This window comes from Nicotiana tabacum, chromosome 23 (assembly GCF_000715075.1).
Source record: "Nicotiana tabacum cultivar K326 chromosome 23, ASM71507v2, whole genome shotgun sequence".
NCBI classification, from domain to species: domain Eukaryota; kingdom Viridiplantae; phylum Streptophyta; class Magnoliopsida; order Solanales; family Solanaceae; genus Nicotiana; species Nicotiana tabacum.
The window spans coordinates 41,915,633-41,939,903 of record NC_134102.1 but is presented as its reverse complement, the minus strand read 5'-3'; positions in this window follow the sequence as shown (position 1 = coordinate 41,939,903).

The following is a 24,271-nucleotide window of genomic DNA, read 5'->3' as shown; positions in this document are numbered from 1 at the left end:
AAACAAGGATAGAATGGTTCAATCATCAATGATAGAATAAAATTGCACGATAGAGAAGGAAAGAAGTGATTTTTTTTCCTAGACTCCATAGCCTCTGCAAGATAAGTGAAAATTTCTCCGTACCAATCCGCCAGACTGTACTAAGCTTTCTCATGACTCGTGAGTCCTAGGCAACCTAGTGCTCTGATACCAACTTGTCATGACTCGAAATTCCCACCTTCGGGACCGTGATGATGCTTAACATTTCACTTGCTATGCAAGCCAACGTTAGCTAAATCTATTAACCATTTTAACAAATTTCCAAATTAAATGACAGTAATAAAATCGAATAGACTGAAATAAGGTAAATAACTAATAAGTGAGGAAATCCAAATACAAATACCAAAACTGGTGTCACGAATACATGAGCGTCTAGAATACTATAAATAATTGTCGAAAATAACCATAACTGTCTGAATCAAAATAAACAGCTAAAATAAAGTAGGCGGGGACTTCAGGGCTACAGACGCCATGCATCTATACCTCAAGTCTCAACTAATAGCTAGATTCGAGTAAGTCTACTAAACGTTATTGGGACCAACTCCAAAATCTGCACAAGAAGTGCAAAGTGTAGTAAGAGTACAACTGACCCCATGTACTCTGTAAGTGTCGATCCTAACATCGATAAAGTAGTGACGAGGCTAAGGCGGGCCACTTACAATAACTTGTACGCAATAACAATAATAATAACAAGGAAGGAAAGCAGGAAATGAAAGTAAAGCAGCTAATTTATGAAAAAGAACTCAATCCTCGCAATCGGACAACCCAGAATAACATATCTCATAACTTCATGTAACAATTTTGGCAACCAACACAATAACAACAACGAATACAACTCACACAATCCATCGCAGCGCGCAACATGATCCCACCGTAAACATACAATCCTCCCTTATTTCACCATAACTACATTTATCAATACCAATAATCACATAAAAATCTGTTGCGGTGCGCAACCCGATCCCACCATATCATCATAATCAATGTCATAATCCTCCCTTATCCGACCATATCACAACCATTGCAGTGTGCAAACAGATCCTACCGTAACATTATAATCAATATTAAAATCCTCCCTTATTCCACCATATCACAACCGTTGTGGTGTGCAACCCAATTCATAAAAAAAATATTTTGACGGCGTATATACACTCATCACCTCGCATATACGCCGTTACATACGTAATTCACATAACATATATTTCAAGGGTTCCTAATTCCCTCAAATCAAGGTTAGGTCCAACACTTACCCCGCTCAACAATCAAATCAAAGCTCAACCGGGGCCTTTCCTCTAAAATTCACCTCCAAACCAATTGAATCTAAGTAGAATCGACTTAATGTCATCAAACAATGCTAGGGAAATCAATTACAATTGATAAAGAAAATATCTTTATACTTTTTTCAAAAAGTCAACAAAAAGTCAAACCCATACTCGCTTGGCCAAAACACCAGATCCGGACAGAAACACAATTACCCATTCACCTCCGAGACCGATTATGTGATTAGTTTCGAAATCTGATCTCAATTTGAGTTCTAAAACTCAATTTGACCAAAATCGCAATTCTACCCAAATCCCCAATTTTCAACCATGAAAGAGCATAGATTAAAGGTTAGAAATCAATGGTTGTTGATGGCAATGGAAGAAAACGAGTTAATATATACTAACCTATGAAGTGGGGATGAAATTCTTCTTCAAAATTGCCTCTAGGCCGATCTCTAATGTGAAAATGGTGAAAATGAAATAAATCTTGTCTTTAGGATATTTTAAATCACTGGCGCCGGGTCTTCCTCGCGTTCGTGAAGGACCAAACCCGATCACGAAGCACTATGGCCCAATTGGCCTTCGCGTTCGCAAGCTCTCCACATGTACTTCGCGTTTGCGACCCTTTGATCGCATTCGAATAGAACACTCAACTTCTCCCCTCCCAGACCCCTTACTCATCGCGTTCGCGAGTGAAGAGCCGTGTTCGCGGAGGGTAACATCTCCAATGCTCCGCGTTTGCGAGCCCTTCTCCATGTTCGCGAAGAATAAATCCTCCCCAGTCCCTAGTTACCCTTCGTGATCGCAAGAGTGGCTTCGTGATCGCGAAGAAGGATGCAATAGATATCAGAATCTCAGAAACCAGAAATCCTCCTAAGTTCAAAATCAATCCGTAGCCCATCCGAAACTCACCCGAGCCCCTAGGGCTCCAAACCAAACATGCACACAAGTGTAGTAACATCATACAAACTTACTCGCGTGATCAAAACACCAAAATAACACTTAGAACTATGAATCAGACATTAAAATAAATGAAATTTTCAAAGAAACATAAGAACTTCCAAATTTATAACTGCATGTCCGAATTACGTCAAATCAACTCCGTTTTGCACCAAAATTTGTAGACAAGTCATAAATAGTGAAATGAATATATACTAAGTTCCAGAACATACCAATAAGTCCCAAAACATAACATGGACCTGCTCGAGGCCTTAAATCCCATATAATAATATCAAAACCACGAATCACACCTCAAGTCAAGCTTAATGAAATATTTCAAATTTTCAAATTCCAAACTTACACCGAACACGCCTAAACAACTCGGAATCACCTCAAAATTTGCACACCAGTTCCAAATGACATAATGAACCTATCTCATCTCCCGGGACAACAATCCAAGCCCGATAACATCGAAGTCAACTTATGGTCAAACCTATGAACTTTTCAAACCTTTAAATTGCCAACCTTCGCCAATTAAGGCCAAAACCTTATAGAAACATCCAAATATAAATTCGGGCATACACCCATGTCCAAAATCACCATCTAGATGGGGAAGGTTGAAAAAGAGTTTTGAAAAATATTTTCTGTTCTCTTGATAGGGAAAACATTTTCCTCTCATTAGAGAAAAATTTGTTAATGAAAAAAATATTTTTCATAACATTTAAGCCAACGAAACATAGAAAAATTAAAACTTCATACCAAACACACCCTTTATGGAAAAGGTTTTGAAATATATATATTTTTATCTAATGAGTAAAACTCAAACTCCTATGGGCATGATCACTATTATCCTACAAATAAGGCAAGACCTTAATAGAATACTTTCTCTTTGTATATTATCCAGTTTGACTGTAAGTTATTCATCAAATTACTCAAAACTAGCCTATCCATTTTTTAAGAATGAGCATGATTAAAACCATTACAAGATATGTCCTCTAAACAAATCATTACGTAACCGAGAATTCATATTCAAAATAGCAAGAGAGTAGTAGTGTTAGTATTTGAGGCCGTCAAGAACCGTCCCCTCAAAAGCCTCTAATTGTTGGTGCTTATATTGATTTTAACTCCATGAGTCAAAACGACCGTTGACTTGGATGAATCATGTAGAAATCTTGACGCGATTTCAAAAACTTGATTATAATTAGATTAATTTTGATTTTGGAGTGATATGCTTATGACTTTCCCGAAATAGTGAGATTTGTATCTTAACAAAACAGATTTGAATATGTGAAATACACGAATTTGGAGAAGATAACAAATTTTGTTTCGATGAGAGAGGCGAAAAGATCTGCCATGAAAAAGATTTTTCCTCAAATGGGTACGAACACGCATTGTCCATGGCTGAGGAAAGGCTGAAAATTGCACGAAATGGGGAAGAAAATAGAGAAAGGCATGGGGAGTGAATGAGACTAGGGTTAGCAAAATCGGATGGATTTATTTAATGGAGTAAATATTGACCATTGGGTTAAAATAAGGGTGTAACAATCCGATAAGTCATTTTGAGTATTGGCCTGCCGTTTGATGGTTTGAGGTATTGAGAAGCTTCATATGATGTATTTCGACTTGCGTGTATGGTTGGTTTCGATATTCGAGAGGTTCGGAATTGGTTTAGAAGAGAGTTTTTTGGAGGCTTAAAGTTGACCAAAGTATGACTTTTGGGTAAACGATCAGAGGTTCGCTTCATGATGGTTCCAATAGGTTTGTATGGTGAATTTGGACTTAGGGGTAAGTCTGGATTAGTATTTGGGAAGGTTTTGGCTCTATTAGGAGAATGTTGGAAAATTGAGGCTATCGGGTTCAGATTGTTATTCTGAGACTTGTAATAGGTTCGTTTTGTCATTTGGAACTTCTGTGTAAATTTTTATTTCATTACGAGTACGATTCAGATGCTTGGGGTGAAGTTTGAAGTTTATGAACTTAAGATACTGGATCGGCGATTCATGGTTTTGATATTATTTTGTGTGATTTCAAACCTCGAGTAGGTTTATGTCGTATTTGGGGACTTGTTGGTATGCTTAGACGGGGTCCCGGGGGCCTCGGGGGAGCTTCAGATTGGTTTCAGACCATTTGTAGTTGTGTTGCATTGCTAATTTCTGGTGTTGTACTGATGTTCTTCGAGTTCGCGGCCATGACATCACATTTGCGTAGAGTGTTTTGGGCTGCTGGTAATTTTTTCTTCGTATTTTTAGTTAAGACCTCACATTTGCAGAGTTTTATGGATGTTGGCCATCACGTTGGAATGGGTAGATTCATGATCGCGAATCATTGGGGTAGGCTGGTCAGCTACCTTCACGTTTACGGAGATGGGAGGCCATATGGTCTTCGCATTCGCGCGGTGCATGTCATGTTAACGATGAAGGATTTTAGTGTTGGGTTATTTTGTTCTACGCGAATGCAGGACTTATGTCGTGTTCGAGTACTGTATAGCTGGGCAATGGAATTAAATCGAGGGTTTTGTTTATTTTATCATATTTTGAGATTGGGAGCTCAAATTTGGGCGATTCTTAGGCGATTTTCACTATTTGAATTGAGGGTAATTGTTATTCACTCACATTCGATTATTAATCATGATTCAATCATTGATTTTGTCTTTTGATTGTTCAAATCTAAGAGACAAAATTTGGGGTTTTGGCAAAACTTTTCTAACGTGAATAAATGGGTTTTAAACATCGATTTAGAGTCAGATTTAAATCAAACTTTTATGGTTGGACTCATATTAGAATGAGTATTTGGCATTTGTAAATTTTGTCAGGTTCCAGAGTGCGAGCCCGAGTTGACTTTTAGTATTTAAGATTCGACTTTTATCATTTAGATTTGATGCCTATGGTATTATTTGACGTTATAGAGTTATATTTGAATATATTTGAGCCGTTCGGAGGTCAATTCATGCGGGAATATATTTTAGAGTATTGATTTGGCTTGGTTGAGGGAGTGTTTCCTAATAATTGGCATTTTTTTCTACATACTGGGGTGATGTATATATGAGGTGACGAGTGTATACTCATGTGCCATGGGTATTCATGCTCAGGGTAGATTCTAGTTAACTCTACGTCATGTTTGGTTGTATGTTTTACTTAATTCTATGTATTATTCAATTAATCGACTACGCGGGCATAATAAAATTTGAGGCTGTTGGTACCTTATGTTGAACATGATGAGTAAATCTTGAGATTTATGCTAATATTGCCTCAGAGGTAGATACACATATATTATGAACACACTTCCTGTCACAATCCAAAATCTCATCAAGCCGTGATGGAACCTAACCCAACCCATTAGATAAGCCAAACAATATAGGTTACTACTACAATGCAAAATTATCAATATATTAATAAAATTTAATCAAAATTCATTATCATTATCCCGAGGTCTGGTATTATAAGTCATGAGACACTATGATTTAGATTTACAAAGCTGGTGAATGAATAAATACAACATATGTTTGAAAGTTACATAAACAGTTATAAATTTAAGGCTACCATAAACAAGAGGAGGCTACAACCGAAACACAGATACGTCTCCAAATCCAGTTTACGTCGATCCCAACAACATCAGCATCCAATATCTGCACACAAGGTATAGAAGTATAGTATGAGTATAACCGACCCCATGTACTCAATAAGCATCTTGACTAATCTCAGTGAAGTAGTGACGAGGTTTTTAAGTCAAAAGATACTCACTAGTCAAATAACCTGTGCAATATATCAAAGACTGGCAACAAGAAGTATAGCAAAAAAATAATAACTAAAATCTCATCAAAACAAGTGATAACAATTTAATACATGTAAATGCTCAACTTCAACATCAGGACAATAAATATAATTGCATACATATGATACCTCGTACCCACATTATCAATCACCCTCACACGACAAAGACCTTGTGCCACGGCATATATCAGACCTGCACGTCATGGACCTTGTATCACAATATAAGTCAGACTTGCACAACAAGGACCTCGAATCACAATATAAATCACACTTGCAAGGAAAAAACTTTGTTTCACATTATAATCCGATAATGTGTCAATTGCCAAATATCACATTCAAGAGAAATTTTCAAGGATCAAATAATGTAATGCATGATAACAACTTTCATTTTACTTCAATCTGTTATGCTACCAAAACTCAACAGAATATGAGATGACAACTTCACGTACTTAAGTCCATCTTGGAAACCAAGTCATCAAGTAATAACAGAGACATAGATTAGCATGTTAGAAACAACGCAACATATCATGTAAAAATACATGACACACATAAAGAAGTCATAAGCACAAATAAGAATGCCCCTCTTGTACCACCACAAAAACATAATCAATAAAAATATGCTCCCAGACTATCACATAATATCCCCATAATGCCACCCTTATGCCGCCTAATGCACGCCACAATGAAATACCTCCCTTATGATCGCCACATGCACATAAGCCACCATTATCATGCCGCATGCATATCATAGTGGAATACCTCCCTTATGTCATTGCATGCGCATCTAGCCACCCTTATCTCGCCGCATGCATATCATAATTAAATGCATCCCTTATACCGCTGCGCTGACACCCCCAATCAATCCACTCAACATGTCCACATGTGCCACAATTATCGAAAATTAACGTACGAAAACGCGAAATGTAACAGGGAGTCCTAAGTTTTTTAGCCTAAAGGATCACTCCGTGCAACATAAATAATACTTCGCAACTCCCTTAGAGGTAAGGGTTGCTCATATTATTTAGCGGGCACATACTATCATCTCCTGCTACCCAATTACTATCGTAAAGTTGTTTACCTAAAGGCGTTCTAGTTCAATTCTAAACTGCGTCCTATGCATGCTTTACCCGTCCCATGCCTATGGTCTATGAGGTTTTGGACCTACTACTTTGGTAGTTCTAGACTTTACTTATGATTCTCAAAATGATAAAACTAGGCGCACAATCAAAACAAGTAAGACTGTACATAGTTAACAGTTAAGGGCTCAAATTGGCCTCCTCACATAGACATAAATGCACGCAAACAATTATAAGTTCATGCTAAGAGCGATCTTAAATTGCTAAGTAAGCAGCTGTAAACAGACAGATTTGAAGTCAGAGTGTGTTGAATGGCGTAAGACCTATAAGCATGATTTCTATGTGATTGATCGATTCAGGGATTGACATTAGAGTTCTACAAGCAGTGTTTCTAGGCAGATTGTTTCGACAAGTCAAAGTTTGATCAACATTTCTAACTTAAGCATCTAAGTCAAGAACCAAAGGGTCTAAATCAACCTGAATTCTTCCCGGAACGAAACCAATCAACCCCGTAAGTCAAAACTATGTCACTTCTTCTATGAGGTCAGTCAAGATCCTTACTGAGTATATGAGGTCGATTGTACTCACACTACATTTATGTACCTTGCGTGCAGATTTTCAAGCTTACGATTTCATTTCTATTTATGTAACTTTCAAACATATGTTGTATTTATTCCTTTCACTAACGTAGTAAATCTAAATCATAGTGGATCATGACTTGTACTACCTGTCTTTGGGATAGTTGTATTTTATTATTTTGTAGTTTTTATTTATAATATTAAGCTATTTCTTATTACAATTGTAGCTTATACTGTTTGGCTTACCTAACGAGTCGGGTTAGGTTCATTCACGACTTGGTGGGATTTTGGGTCGTGACAAGATGGTATCAGAGCTCTAGATTCATAGGTTCTACAAGTTATGAGCAAGTTTCTAGTAGAGTCTTGCTGATCGGTATGATGACGTTCATAATTATATTCAAGAGGCTACAAGGCATCTAAGAAACTTCCCATCTTTCTTTCCTTATTGTGCGACTTTATTTTATCTTTAAGCTTATATCTTCGATTTCTTTCTAATCAAGTGTATGTGATGTTGAGCACTCAGTATCAGCTGTGCACAGATTGCTTGTAATGTCGTTGATGAGGTGCAAGATGTGTTTTTTGTGTTGTGGAGGTAGTCCAATCTGGAGGACTTAAGTCCAGGTTGAGACCGCAGCTTAGGCTCAATAGTGTCAGTTGTGAGAATATGTTCATTTGGACTTATACGTCATGTAGTGTCCTTAGGAGTGGTATTGATGGCTCAGTGAGTTGCAAGATAGCTATATTATGAGTATTATGTCACTGAGGACTATTCTTAGATGTTTTGGATGTGACGAGAAGAATTTTCTTGGGACCCAAAGGGCTATGGATTCTTGATTTCTGTCTTGATGTTTTATACAATCTCGATTATGAGTGTGTTGAGGTATCTTTCAGTTGTTCATTTATGGAATAAAGTGATTCTTATGTCTTATTAACGAGTTTAGGCTAAGGAGGATAAAGTGATTGCATAGTGGTTGTGAACTTGATAGGGTTAAGAGAGATGCCAGTTTTAGGCTAAGCAGGTGGATTATCTCTCGTGGGATGTTCTGAGGTTGTTTGATCCTTTTGATGTTTCTATGAAGAGTTTTGTTTCTATCCAGTAGGATGTATGTGCTGTAATTTGTGTCGAATCACTTGAGGAAGTTCGCACGACTGTCACGAGGATGAATATGCGCTTAGCAAATGATTTGAGGCATGTTATGACTAGTGCTACATGAGCTTATGAATAATTTAGCTAACTAATAGTGCGAGATCATAGATGTTATAAATGAAGAGTGATTTAGTATCAGATGATGTGTACTATGGCTTCGACCTAAGTGGGGGAGTCTTTTATCGACAATCAGAATGCATGGTCATGTGTTATATTAGTTTTGGACCGAGGCATACTTGTGGATCAATTATGACTTAAAGCGGATGACTTCGAGGATAATGCAGAGAAGGAAATTACTAGATGCATGATGTACTATACTTTATGGGCATATGGAAAGCTTGGAATGATTTAGGATTGATATTCGTGATGGTCATGGGTGCAAGGAATAGGAATCACTTGGATGCTTCTATTAGAGAATTTAGATGCTAATGAGGCTTAAGTGATTCTTGACATATTGGTCTTGCATCAGGGATTAGAGTAGGTAAATGACTCTCGAGAAGGTTCAAGTTCTAATGAGTTCAGGATTCATATGTGGTATTTAAGTTTCCACGGATTTGTATATGGCTAAGATATACGATTTGCATTGGATGGTTCCAGGACTTGTGGTATTTCTATATCATTATTAATTCTACATTTCAGTATTAGAGAGGTTAAAGAAACAACTTCAAATTAATAGAAAGTCTCTTCAGAGTGGGCATTTTGGTTGTAGTACTATTGGGTGCTTGAGAGGGAATACAGTGGCTTATGGGCCTTAAAAAAATGTGGTTTCATGTTAGGATCTCTAGGGGTGAGCTTTAATTAAGGACCGTAGTGTATAAACAAGGAGAAGTGTTAACTTGAAGCCAAGTCAAGAGGAACTCGAAGAAATGGGTCAGCTTGGTAGTGGTTTAGTTCAACATAGTAATCAAAGTGATCGTTTCCTTTGGTGTTGTGAAGCTTTACAAGTGTTTTGTGGCAATACTCTTGGGTTTGGTAGCCTGCGTGATTTGGTTGAGTTAGAGGGATTCAATTCTGATGCCTTGGTTATGTGAAAATGGGTTCCGAAGAGTTCATAATGGATTTGACCACAACTCGAGGATGATGTCTTCTGCAAATGTGAAAGGTTTATTGCATGTTGGAATCATTTCTTCAGAATTGAGTTAAGTGGAAGGTTTTTGACTGATAAGGTGTTTATCTTACTTGTGATTGAAAGTTGATAATGCGATTCTCGTATTTTTCATATGATGACATGATAGATACAATGCACCTTGTGGGATTGAGATATCATGTACAAGGTTACAGTTCAGTTTCGAAAGGAAGTGTAACGACTCGACCGGTTGTTTTAAGTATTTTTGCCCTATTTCCCTATTTGATTCTTTACATATTTGTATTTGTAGTTACGTAACTTACCGGGGTGATTGATTAGGTTTCGGGGAGGTTTTGGAGTGAATTGGGATAATTAGTCCCAAGTTTGGGAGCTTAAGTTGTAGGAGTTGACTAGAGTTTGACTTTTGTGTAGATGAACTCGGAATTTTATTTTGATGGTTCCAATAGCTTCATATGGTGATTTTGGACTTAGGCGTATGTACGGATTTTAATTTGGAGGTCCGTAGGTTGATTTGGTACTTTTTGGTCAAAGTTAGAAATTTAAAGATTTGGAAGGTTGATAGGTTTGACCGAGAGTTGACTTTGATGGTATCACGTTCGGATAGTGGTTCTAGGAGTTGGAATAGGTCTGTTGTGTCATTTGGGACTTGTTCGACATGGGTTTTGGAAGTTGGAAGTTCAGTAGTTCACTAGGCTTGAATTGAAGTTCAATTCGTGGTTTTGATGTTGTTTTATGTGATTTGAGGCCTCTAGTAAGTTCGCGTTATGTTAGGATTGGGTGGTGTGATTGGACGGGGTCCCAGGGGCCTCGGGTGTATTTCAGATTGATTTTGGACCATTTTTGGAATTGGTTGTGTTGCTAATGATTTTGGCGTCTGGTATTTTTGACTCTGCGAGGGGTTTGGCCTCAGATGTCGAGTCACAGGTGCGGCGAGGAGTGCACAGAAGCGGAAGTTGGGCCTGGCAGAGGAAGTCCGCAAAAGCAAACGAAGGAGCACAGATGAGCTTGCGCAGGTGTGATAAGAGTCTGCAGAATCGGACTCGCAGGTGCATTGGGAGATCCGCAGAAGCGGAAGGTCGAGCGATTGGAGGGGACCGCAAATGCAGCCCTTATTCCACATAAGAAGCAACACATACTAGGTTAAGTGACTGCATGTGCGAGATTGCTGGGCACAATACACATGTCTTAGGGTTTGTTCTTTTTCTCATTTTTGTTAGAGTTGTGGTGCTCCGTTGGAGGCGATTTCTGAAGGGCTTTTCATCACAATTGAAGGGGTAAGTGATATATACTTAATTTTGGTGTTAGATATTGATTACCCATAGATTATTACACATAATTTACATGAATTAAAGGTGTGATTTGGGGATTTTGGACTATGATTTTTGAAAATGAGATTTGATGATTTGAAGGTCGATTTAAGGTTGGAATTAGACGAAACACACATATTTGTACTCGTATAGGATTGGGTGTTCGGAATTGGTGAGTTTGGTCGGGTTCTGAGGTGCGAGCCCGGGGTTAACTTCTTGGGTTGACATTCTGATTTTGGTTACAGATCTTAGCTTTATTATTTAGAATCATTTTCTATGGATTTTATTGATGATATTAAGTTACTTTTGCTATATTCGGGTCGTCCGAAGGTTGATTCACATGGGAAGGGCTTATTAGAGGAGTGATTTGGCTTTCTTGAGGTAAGTATCATACCTAAACTTTGTTGAGGTTCTAGTAGCCTAAGTTATTTGTGATAGATAAATACTATGGGTGGCACACATATGTGGGGCTAAGCCCATATGCGTGCACCAGTGTACTTTCCATGCTCGGGGTATTGCTTAGGCTATGATATGCCTTGAATTGATTGCTAAGTTTCATGATGTGATGTTTCTCTTATTTGTACCCATGTTGTGAGCTATCTGAGCCATGTTTGAGGTTGAATAGAGGTTAATCTCCTACTTAAACCTGATAGTTGCAATTTTGTGGTGTATTTACCTGATTTGTGCTATGATATAACAGTTGCACATGCATAAAACTTAGCATGTCACTTATACCAGTCCATGCGTATGAAATTTGATGTTCTTTGATCATGTACATATATACTTGCATATCTGCTTTATGTGTGATATGAATTGGACTGCATCACGCCCCAAACCCGGGGAGGCATGGCCGGTACCCGGTACCATACTTGTCCCGACCGTACCACTCTCTACCTGTAAACTCTGAAGGGGTAACCCTCAAGTTCGGGTGACGAGGCCTACCTGGATGCTGGCAATACCAATAAAGGTCGATGAGGCCATATTCTGAATCATCTAAAAATAATGTCTCTCTCATATGGGGGTAAACATACCCAAAAGCTCATATACATAACTGTGCGGTCTGACTAGGCTACCATGAACATCTATAACCAGGAGTACCAAACTGAACATGCACACAGGGTTAGCAAGACCGCAATACTAACATACAATATATACAGGACTCGTCTATAAGCCTTTAGAGATAACTAAACTTTATCATGGTCGGGACAGGGCCTCGACCTACCCATCAAACCTGTATATATAAAATGGACTCCAAGGACTAGACTTGTTAACTCCGGGGAAATGTAGCTTACCAACCAAGTTAATGTTTTCCTCTATCTATCGGGAAGGTCTATCCAAGTGTCTATCAGGACCTGCATGCAAGAAATGTAGCGTCTCTGGCAAAAGGGACGTTAGTATGAAATAATATACCGAGTATGTAAGGCAACAGAATAACTGAAAGTCGAAACTGAACTGATAATATAATAACTGAAAGTAACTAGGAGTCAAAGATGATCGGTAGATATGCTTCACTGCTGATACTGACTCAACTCTCTTAATATATAGTAAGTAAAATAGTTGTCTGACCCTATAAGGCTCGGTACGTATAACCGATCTACCGTAGTAGGCTCGCTCGTAAGAGCTCGAGCATACTAGGCTCTGTATCTCGGCCATTCTGGGCTCACTCATAGGCGCTCAGCCATAGTAGGTTCCGTATTAAAACATATTTATATATATAGCCTTAAAACAACCCAAAGAAAGATAAGAACATCTCTTCTCCTTTCAAGTGCTATCTTATAATATTACACTCAAACACCACAACAACCTGTAATTAACCTTAAAATCCATCAAAAATATGTCAAACATACCTTAGGAAGTAGATAAAATTCGAACCCTAAGCTTAACTTAGCTAACTATCATCCTTATTCGCATCACAACACCATAGAGGGGTTATTCTTCACCTTTGGCTAATTTTGATGTTAGATTATGGTGTATCTTTTTTAGAATTTCTTTGGAGCATTGGGGAACTGTTTGGAATGTTTTGGAGAGTGTGAGGATGTAAGGAGATCGAAAAATGATCAAATCTCATCACAAAAAACGAGATAGAAATAGGTGAAGGTCGTCCACCGACCAAGTGGGTACCATAGGCGCTGCCTGCGCTGTGCCGCGAAAATGTGAATATCACTCTATGTCTATTTTGTATTGACAAAAGGTTTAATGAGTTAGAACTAGACTCGTAGATCTTCAATTTGGTAGGAGGATCATACCGTAATGCTAAGCATATTGGGAGAAAAGCTCGGCTACATATGACCTAAGTTGTAGTACATTATGAATGTAACTTATGATGACCTTTTCCAACTTTTGTTCCACAACTCGCTTAACTTCAAAACCTAATACACAACTATCATACAACTAAAATAACTCATAACGTAACCTCCTTATCATCTTAAGCACCTTAGTCTAACCCCAAAGGTACTTGTTATAATATATTTTTGGATTTGTTTAGTTTCTAAACCTTCCAACCCTCTTGGTACTTGCATTTCATGATCTTAAATATTTGTAACCTCCAAGGTAATATGATTAACTTAATTTATGTACTTTCAAAGATGATCGCATTTCTAAGCTTACATCAGTTGACTTACGACGTACTTTTGCGTTCGAAAACTTGGGGTGTAACATCATTCCCCCTTTGGAACATTCGTGCTCCAATGTTGACTGATGCACATATCACTCTCATAACCTATAGCTCTTAAGAATACTGTAGTGTTGTTCTTGCCATCTAGGCTTCTTTCTCAGGCCATCACGGCATTCCCCCTTTAGGCCTCTTTCTCACACCATGACATGTGGTCGGAATTCTTCTAATCTCGTAACTGTTGCTACCTTATGTCATGTAGCATGTACGACTCTGTACTTCTATGACGTGCCTATGTGACTCTTCTCTCCTATTTCCTCTGGCTTTTAGCGAATCTCTAGGACTTACTTTGTGAATATATATATATATATATATATATATATATATATATATATATATATATATATATATATATATATATATATATATATATACTATGGCAAGCTGACCCTATGGGCATCTATAGGTGTGCTGAAGTTGTTCCCTCAGTATTTTGTAGAACTTACGACTATTGCTATATTATGTTTCATAGCCTCGGTTTTCTTTCCTTATGGCTTTACCGCATCTAGGTATGTCATGCTATACCATAACACTTACTTCGGTTTTATTATTACAGAGGTCTGCTACCCATCTCCAAGTTACTCTCTCGCTGCTTATCCTTATATATAAATCCAAGTCTTTTAATGATTCCTTATTATTGTTCATCTTAAGAATGACAATCAAATCTCATCTCATACTTTGAAATTTTTATCCATCTATTATTGATTCAGCTTAATGTTGATCTATAATATACCATTGATAACTTGAAACCTCTTACATAATACATTGTCACTAGGGCTCACGTCTCATTAGGGAACATCTGAAGTGATTTGCTTGATCCACCTGGGGATGGTACTATACTTCAATAACCAAATCTCATAGCATCCCAACGTGATTCATCTTATGGGGGTATTCTAATCTTGAGCAATTCATGAAATCCCTTTTCTTTAAATCATTACCCAATCAAAGGCCTAAATGTCATCTTCTTATCTATCACAAGTACACACTTATTCTACGACCAGGGGAGCATTCCATATCTTCCAAATGCTCCAAGTCTTAGACTCCTCCGAGTTCATTCAAGCTATACTGAGCTTTCTATAACATACAAAAACCATCAACTCTTTTATATTTATGGGCTTAATCCTGAGGCCTTGTCTATTCTTGTCACCTTCCACTCACATTTACCTACTTACCTTTAAATCTCACATCGTATCTTCTATCGATTTCTTAATCTTCCATCCACATTGGTGGAAATCATATCCACGCCTTAAAGCTCCACTATAAAACTTACACCCATGATGTATACACAATATGGATGGAGCTTCATATTGACTTCTTATGAGACTGGTACTTTTCTAACTATGTTATTGTAGAGTCGTTAGAGAATATGGTCGTTGTGTTATCTCTCTTGTACCTCTAATGTTAAGAGTGACTCTGCAATTTTCTGAATCACACATTCGATTATTATCTGGGCTTAATAATCAGACTCTTGATTCACAAAGATGACGTAACTCTTTATATTCCTCATCTTTCGCAGCCTTTAAGTAGACTTAAGCTATTTTCCAATCTGTGGCTCAGGGTATTAGTTATTACTTTAGCATTTCGTGGACACTATGGAATATCCATGATATAACCTTCTAACAACTCAAGCCTCTGTCTATGACGTGGACTCAATTCTTTCTTTTAACTTATACTGGAGCCTCCTATAGTTGTATGATATCAATATATTTGCTGCATGGATAACACTTCGAAATCTTAAGTGAGTTTGCAACATAACTAACTTTGGGTCATAGATCGATTAATTCCTTTTTGCCTTCTCGGTTGTCTTTAAATGAAAGCAATTACTTATCCTGGTTGTTCAGCCACTTGTTGCATGAATACTTGACTTATATTAGTGCCCACACATATTAAATTTTCATGTAACTCATATGATCTCGAATATTACTTTTGATTTTACTTCCCGTTCATCAGTCACAATAGTTGTCACTTTTTTATGGAGTGCATACAATATTGTAGTGAGACTATTATTACATGATCATTCCTTCTTCCTTATTTTCTCAGCTAGTCTATTGTAGTACTTAGGGGAGACCCTCTAACTCTTATAAAGCTACGAGTTTATTACATCCTATACACAGAGGATGTTTTTGATGTTCTTTCCTACCTAATATTATCCTTAGTTGCTTACCTCTGCGCCTTTGTGCTCGTAGGGTTTCTTATGAACTGAAATTTTTATTGTCTCCCAATGGCACTCTCTTTTATTTCCGTAACACTTATACGATACCTTTAAGTACCCCAATTCCTATTTGAATATTTCTCCAAGATTACAATCTCGTATCTGCGAGACTGAATTTCCTATGCTGGGTTTCACTACATTTATCTGTCATGATATGTTAATTTATTTGAGACCTCTTGTCTATCTATAACTAGGCTCTTCTAGAATCAACTACAAACTACTCGTCACTCCATGCTCAAATCTATATTCCGTGTAATCAAGGTTCATTCACACTTATTTATCAATAATATCATGGGGAGGGAACCCTTAATGCCTCTCCCCGGAGTCGTGCTTGCATAATGTTCTTGAGTCATAACATATCTGTAGGATTTGAATAAGTGCAATCTCATCCCTTTCGCATTTTTATCGCATTCTTCCTTTACCATTCCATAGTTACCTGACCCGCTTAACTTTGACTTAATACCACATCACACCATCTTTCCCCTTTTAGGGGAGTACTAGCATTTAATGCTCTAAGGTTTTACATGTAGATATTTTACCTCTTTATCTTTGGTGTCTTTCCATATTTTCAAGGACACTTATTCGGCTTGCAGTTAACTTTCTGTACCTGGGATAACTGAATTTCTTACTCACGAGAGTGACACCTAGTGTAACTGGAACACTTAGTCCCTTAAGCTTAACTTTGCTCACAACGATAGCTAAAGAAAGGCATCTTCCTGAATGACCTTTAAAGGTTTTTCTTCTGTCATCCATTCTATTATTGCCGAAATGTGGTCTATGAAATTCCCAAGATGTCAACTATTATCAAATCCTCCAGCCCCTAATTCATGTTCTGTATATCTTGTTCACTAGCCCATACTGATTTCTATTACTCCGGGGGTCTAACTTAGCCTTCAGGTAATCAAGTTGGAGTCACCAACTCATTTCTAAAAGTGAGGATATAACTTTATGGCGTATACTCTTTTATAGTCTCAAGGCATTTCTCCTCTTATCTTTTCCTTCACTTGACTATAAGCTCTGCCATCTTGTCATATTTTTCTTTTCCTTCATCACCTATTTATCACATCTTACTCATAATGCTTCATTTATTCTTTTCTTATTCTCCTCCTAAAAGTAAATATTTATCCCCTCTAGGATTCCAGTGCCTATCTTCTAAAATTTCTGAACATCCTAGTATTCATATATGACTGTACTATTCCAGAGTGCACCATCTAGGTATCTCACAAGGAGAAATATTATCATGTTTGCGATATCCTTCGAAAATGTTAGCTAACGCTAACAATTTATCCACCATTTTGGGTTACTCTAACTCCAGCTAGGTCCTAATATCCCACCCTCCTATTAAACTATACATTTTAGCTCCCATAGGGCATAACTGAGATGGGTGTGGCCAATTGTACATACCTCTATTATTGTTGATGGTAACTCAGAATGCTTAAATTTCTTTTCTTGAATTTTAAATACAAAATATCATCATTAACTGGGTACCTCGTACCCTCCTTCACCTTGCTTATGTTACATGTCCAAACTTATACATTTACCTTCTGATACTCACATGACCAGCTATTCAAGGGTTGTGTTTGATATTCCCACCTTAGGGTCTTAAGCGGGAAATTGACACATCTAGTATGCACGATCTAATAGGGCCTCAAATAGGGCCACGTCGTCAAGAACTCTCTCTCTATTAGTGCCCTTACCTATTGTTATATTAACCCTCTAGATAGTTGTAATCTTTCTAATTGCAAACATCTCTGTACCATTAGCAAACATAAGTCTCTCACTTAAACTCTTATGTCTCAGCTCTATAGCACGATTTTGATTTGAAAGAAGGGTAACCGAATCCTAAATGCCTTGTATCTTCTTGTTTAGATAATATGGTGCATAACACATCTATAAACAAGGCTCTACTAGACACAACTTGTAGACTCCCCAGGATAGAATTGCTCTGATACAAAGTTTTCCACGTCCCAAACCTGGGGAGGCGTGGCCGGCACCTGGTGCCATACTCGGACCGAGCGTACCACTTTGTAACTGGAAACTCTGGATGGGTAACTCTCAACTTAGATCGACGAGGCCTACCAAGAAGTTGACAATACCAATCAAGGCCGATGAGGCCATATTTTGAATCATCTAAAAATAATGTCTCTCTCATATGATGGGTAACACATACCCAGAAGCTAATATACATAACTGTGCAGGCTGACTAGGCTGCCATGAACATCTACAACCAGTTGTACCAAACTGAACATGCACACATGGCTAGCAAGGCCACAATACTAACATACAAGATATACAAGACTCGTCTACAAGACCTAGAGATAACACAACAGTATCATGGTCGGGCCAGGACCTCGACCTACCCATCAAACCTGTATATATAAAATGGACTCCAAGGTATAGACATGGTAACTCCGGGGAAATGGAGTTACCAACCAAGCTCATGTTTGACTCTATCTGCAGGGAAGGTCTATCCAGCTGTCTATCAGGACCTGCACACATGAAATGCAGCGTTCCCGGCAAAAGGGGTATCGGTATGACATAATGTACCAAGTATGTAAGGCAATAGAATAATTTAAAGCTGAAATTGAACTGATAATATAATAACGGAAAGAAACTGGGAGTCAAAGATGATCGGTAGATATTCTTACCTGCTGATACTAACTCAACTCTCTCAATATAGTAAGTAAAATAGTTGTCCGGCCCTATAAGGCTCGGTACGTATAACTACTCTACCATAGCAGGTTCGCTCATAGGCGCTCTGCCATATTAGGCTCCGTATCTTGGCCATTTTGGGCTCGTTCATAGGCATTTGTCCATAGTAGGCTTAGTAAATAGCTTACCATCTAATCAAAGGTTGCCCAATATGGGCATGCCCACTGATTATAGCTCGATATTGGTGAAAATATTGTAGTACTGTATATATTTACTATAGCTCGATATTGGTGAAAATATATTTATAAATATATATATATATATATATATATATATATATATATATATATATATATATATATATATATATATATATATATATATAGTCCCCCCTCTGCTCTCTTTACTAGAAGAAGACAATACTTAACTGAATATAATGTCCCGATAAGGGAGAATACTGTAACTTATGAGACTAGAATAATGTACATAAATTCAAGAATACGAACTTCTATTTATGTCACGTTATCAAATGCATGTATTTACGGGATAATGCCAAAATGAAGGGATGTTTAAGAATTAACATATCTTAACCCCGTTAAATCCTTAATAGCTTCCAAGCAAATCTTCAAACAACTCAACTCAATCTACCATAGCATATGGAGATTCAAAATCAGTGCTAAGTAAAGGCTACGTCCGTAACATAAGCTAGTAACTTGTTTACGTAAATTTGTCAGCATCTCCCCTGTAACAATGGCCTCCTCCAATACCATATACCAACAAAAACAACCAGAGCAATCTGGAAACATATAAGTATCAATATTTTCATGCCCCGATCTCGAGGAGCACGCCGACGCTCAATCGAGATACCCCGACCGAGCAAGCATGTACAATACCTTCTACCCAACTCGCCCACGAATAAAGAGAAGATGAATTTATATCAATAATTAAAAATTAAGAGGCCATGTGAATAACTCCACTTCACTACCACTACGTCATTAGGAAGTCCCCAAAACAGTACACTATACATTCGTAGTTAAAGTGGGACAGGTGATACAATTATAAAAATTTAGTTCAATCTTCCCAAAACAGGATACAACCCACACTATGTCTATAGAGCCCCTAACAAAAACAAAAGAGTACTCTGACAATGCCGTAAACAAGGCCCTGACATACCTCAAAACACTATGTACATGGAACAAAAGATACAAGATCCCGAAATAAAGTGGGGCTCACCAAGTAAATTAAGGAGAGGGTGTGCTACTATCACTGATCAATACCACCTGCTATGGAACCACCTGCATCCATTAAAGATGCAGCGCCCCCGGCAAAAGGGACGTTAGTACATGTCGAATAGTACTAGTATGAAAACCAAACATATACAAGGACATAGAATTACAACATGGATATTATGAATCACGGTAACAATAAAAGGCTTAGTTAGCTGTTAAATCCATAGAAAATTCATTAAGAGCTTTCAATAATATTTATAAATTAAGTCGGGGATCTTCTACAACTACCTTTACACAAAGCGACACTTCTGCCTCACCCCAACGTATGCGGGTGGAGGTGCAATGACAACACCAAAAACTCTACACAAAATGGCCATGCGGACTCACCCCAATGTATGTGGGTGGAGGTGCATCCACCTTTCCACAACATTGACACAAAGCGGACCTGCCGCCTCACCCCGATGTATGCCGGTGGAGGTGTATTCACTATACCACAACTCTACAAAAAGCGTCCCCGCTGCCTTACCCCAATGTATGTGGGTGGAAGTGTATTCACAATACCATACTTCGGATTCCCAAAACGATAATAGTTTGTACAAGAGAGTTCCCTTTTAAATCAACCATTTGGCACCTTTGGCCTTAGCAAGTGTAAGTTCAGAAGGTATCATCATATGAGAAATAAGTGTTTAATCACATTGATTTCATACAAGATCTCCTCCCAAAAGGGGGTATAACATAATTAAGTCAATAATAGAGAATCATTGACACACGAGGATTCTAACACGTTATGCCAATCAAGAATCAATTTTACTAGTTTGAATACCCCACATCAATTGCGTTTTAAGTTCGACTACACATGATAGAAGTTTACAAGGATTGGGGTATTCCGATACTAGAAGAAGATTTTATCCTTCATACCTCACTTTGGGCTTTCCTTAATTCACTACATATTTTCGAAAATCCTAGCAACTTCGATATATTTAGAGACATAGCAAAATTGAACACAATTTAGGAAGATATTCATGGTTTCAGCTCATTTAAGCATTTTATCAAACACTAGGTGTGCATTAAGGTTTCAAGGTCCTCCTGTGGTGGATTCTTTCATCCCATTACCCAAAGTTTATGCAAATGAGCTCAACAGTCCTCCCACTACCCTTGATGTTACATGTATGCATAATGTACAACTCCCATCCCCAAGAATTTGCCTTGCTCATTACCTATTTCCAATTAAATCCAATAATTGAGGGCTAGGGAGTAGAATTTTACCTCTAGGATGAAGACCTAGGGAGTTCTTCTTGTAAATTCTTCAACGTTGAGCAAGAATTAATGAATGATAAGCTTAGGAACTTCCCCTCTCACTCTATGGCACTCCCTTTCTCTAGAAATATATGTTTTAAACCTTGTAAAATGATCCCCAAGGCTATTTTATAAGAATGAGGTCGGGTCCAAAAATTAGAAAAAATGAAGGCATGATGCAGATCTGCGGTCGCATGTGCGACTCGGTCCACAAAATGTGCTGCATAATGGCCCTCCGGAACTGGACACTTCTGCCTCACTCTGCGACCGGTCTGCGGTCCACAGACCTATTCTGCGGTGGCATAATGCACCACAGAACCTCCATCGGGAAATATTTTGAGTCGGGTCTGTGATGGGTTATGCGGCTCGCAAAATGATTATGCGGCCGCATAATGGACCGCATAATGGTCCGGAAATTTACCCAGATTTCTGCCTCAATCTGCAGAAGATAGTCTACAGATCAGTTCTGTGACCGCAGAGTGGACCGCAGCAATGCCCTGCACTTCTAATAATTTTCTTTAACTCCCCAACACACTGTTCAACCCAAAAGGTCCGAACCGCGGCGAGCATCCCTACACTCGTCAACACATAATTCTACTTCGGCACCATGAAATCGTAGATTTTAGGTAAAAGTTTATGGGGCATTACAAATAACAAGACACGATATAACAACAACAAGTCACAACTACTTCAAGATAAGCGGAAATCTCCGATTGGAACCCGTATACCCCATATTACCCCTTATAGACTTCTTACTTTAACTTAACAATATCATTAAAATGATAATGAAGTCATCCATCACTGATTCCATCCTTATACCATATATTTATAACAAAGAAAACAATCTACAACTCCAACTATCCTCAATTAGCAACTTTATTCACTAGTTTATGTCTAGCTCATCCATTTAACTTAATCAACATCAAGATAACCTTAAGCATGTGCAAGAATACAATATAATTACCTTATACAATGGATTCAAGTCGAAATCCATGTTAAATTTAGCTTACAACAGCCCTCAATGGTAATACAACACCATAGAAGTGACTTAAGTTAATCTTCACTTTTAATCTCAAGTTTCATATGTTTCTTTCATCAATTCACTAGATAAGCATATATACATGCATAACAACATAAACAATGTCATAATAAAGTTATTTTCTCCAATTTCCAGCCATAACAACATATATATAGCCTTTAAACAACCCAACAAAAGATCTTTCAAGTGCTATCTTGTAATGCTTCACTCCAACACCACAATCAACATGTAATTAACCTTGAACCCCATAAAACATATGTCAAACATACCTTAGGCAGTAGATAAAATTCGAACCCTAAGCTTAACTTAGCTCACCATCATCTTTATTCACACCACAACACAATAAAGGGGTTATTCTTTACCTTTGGCTAACTTTGATGTTGAATTATGATGTATTTTTTGGAATTTGTTTGGAGACTTGGGGAAACTATTTAGGAGGGTTTGGAGAGTGTGGGGATGGAAGGAGGTTGAAAAATGAGCAAAGCTCATCCCAAAAAATGTGATAAAAATAGGTGAACCTCGGCCACCGACCAAGTGGGCCCCAAAGGGGCTGCCTGCGCGGTCTCGCAAAAATGCGCATATCTCTCTACTCTGATGTCATATTGACAAACGATTGAATGCATTAGAAACTAGACTCATAGATATTTATTTTTGTAGTTAGATCATCCAGTAATTCTAAGTATATTTGGAGAATAGCTCAGCTACATGTGACCTAATTGTCAGCACATTATGAATGTAACTTGTGATGACCTTTACCAACGTTTGTTTCACAACTCGCTTGACTTCAAAACACAATGCACGACTATCATACGACTAAAATAACTAATAAAATAACCTCTTTATCATGTTATGAACCTTAATCTTATCCCAAAAGTACATGTTATAATATTCCTAACTTGTCGACTTTCGACAAACTTATCTTCTTCGATTCGTTTAGCTTCTAAACCTCCTAACCCTCTTGGTACTTGCATTTCATGATCTTAAGTATTTGTAACCTCCAAGGTAATATGATTAACTTACTTTATGTACTTTCAAAGATGATCTCATTTCTGAGCTTACATCAATTGACTTACGACATACTTTTGCATACGCAAATATGGGGTGTAACGGACTGGTAGCCCGCGACCACGCTGGGCGGATTGTGATATTGTTCTCGTGACCACACCGAGCAGATTATATTATTCATGTGACCACACTGGTGGGATTTTCATATTCATGTGACCACGCTGGGTAGATTGTGATATTTTGCATGTGACCACGCCGGGCGAATTATGATATTGAGCCTCTGACAATGCCGGGAAGATTATAATTATTGCATATGACTACGTGGAGTACACGCGGATTGAGAAAAAATGATCAGCAGTTTGGTACTATAATGGAAATTCGGAGGAAGAGCTGGCCAGTGTTTGATTTGGTTATTGCATGTCATCTTTAATTGCAAATTCCTTGATCGCTTTCTATTTTATTTGCATATCTTCTTTATATACTGGATTACTAACAGAGTAGAGCACGTTAAGTAATTGTATGATTTAGGTGGTTCTTTCTATGGTTTATGACTTGATCATATTATTGTTTTTTTCTTGTTCAATTTATGAACTATACAGGTTATAGCGAGTATCATTTATAATTCTTACATCTATTACCTCGCCGAGTTTAGTTATGATATTTGTTGAGTACCTGGGGTCGGTTGTACTCATACTATACTCTACAATTATTTGTGCAGTTTCAGGTGTTGGATCGAGCCGCCAGTAGTGGAGTTTTGCTTTCCAAGTTATCTGAGAGACAAGGTACAGCTGCATTCTGACCGCAATCTTGGCGTCCCTTTTCATTTTGTACGGTTGTCTTTATTTTAGACAGTATTGTTATTTAGCATTCCAGACTAGTATTTCTTTTTAGAGCTCATGACTGTGTATTTAATAGTTTTGGGGAATTTGTTTCATAGCGACGTTGATGTTTATTATATTTGG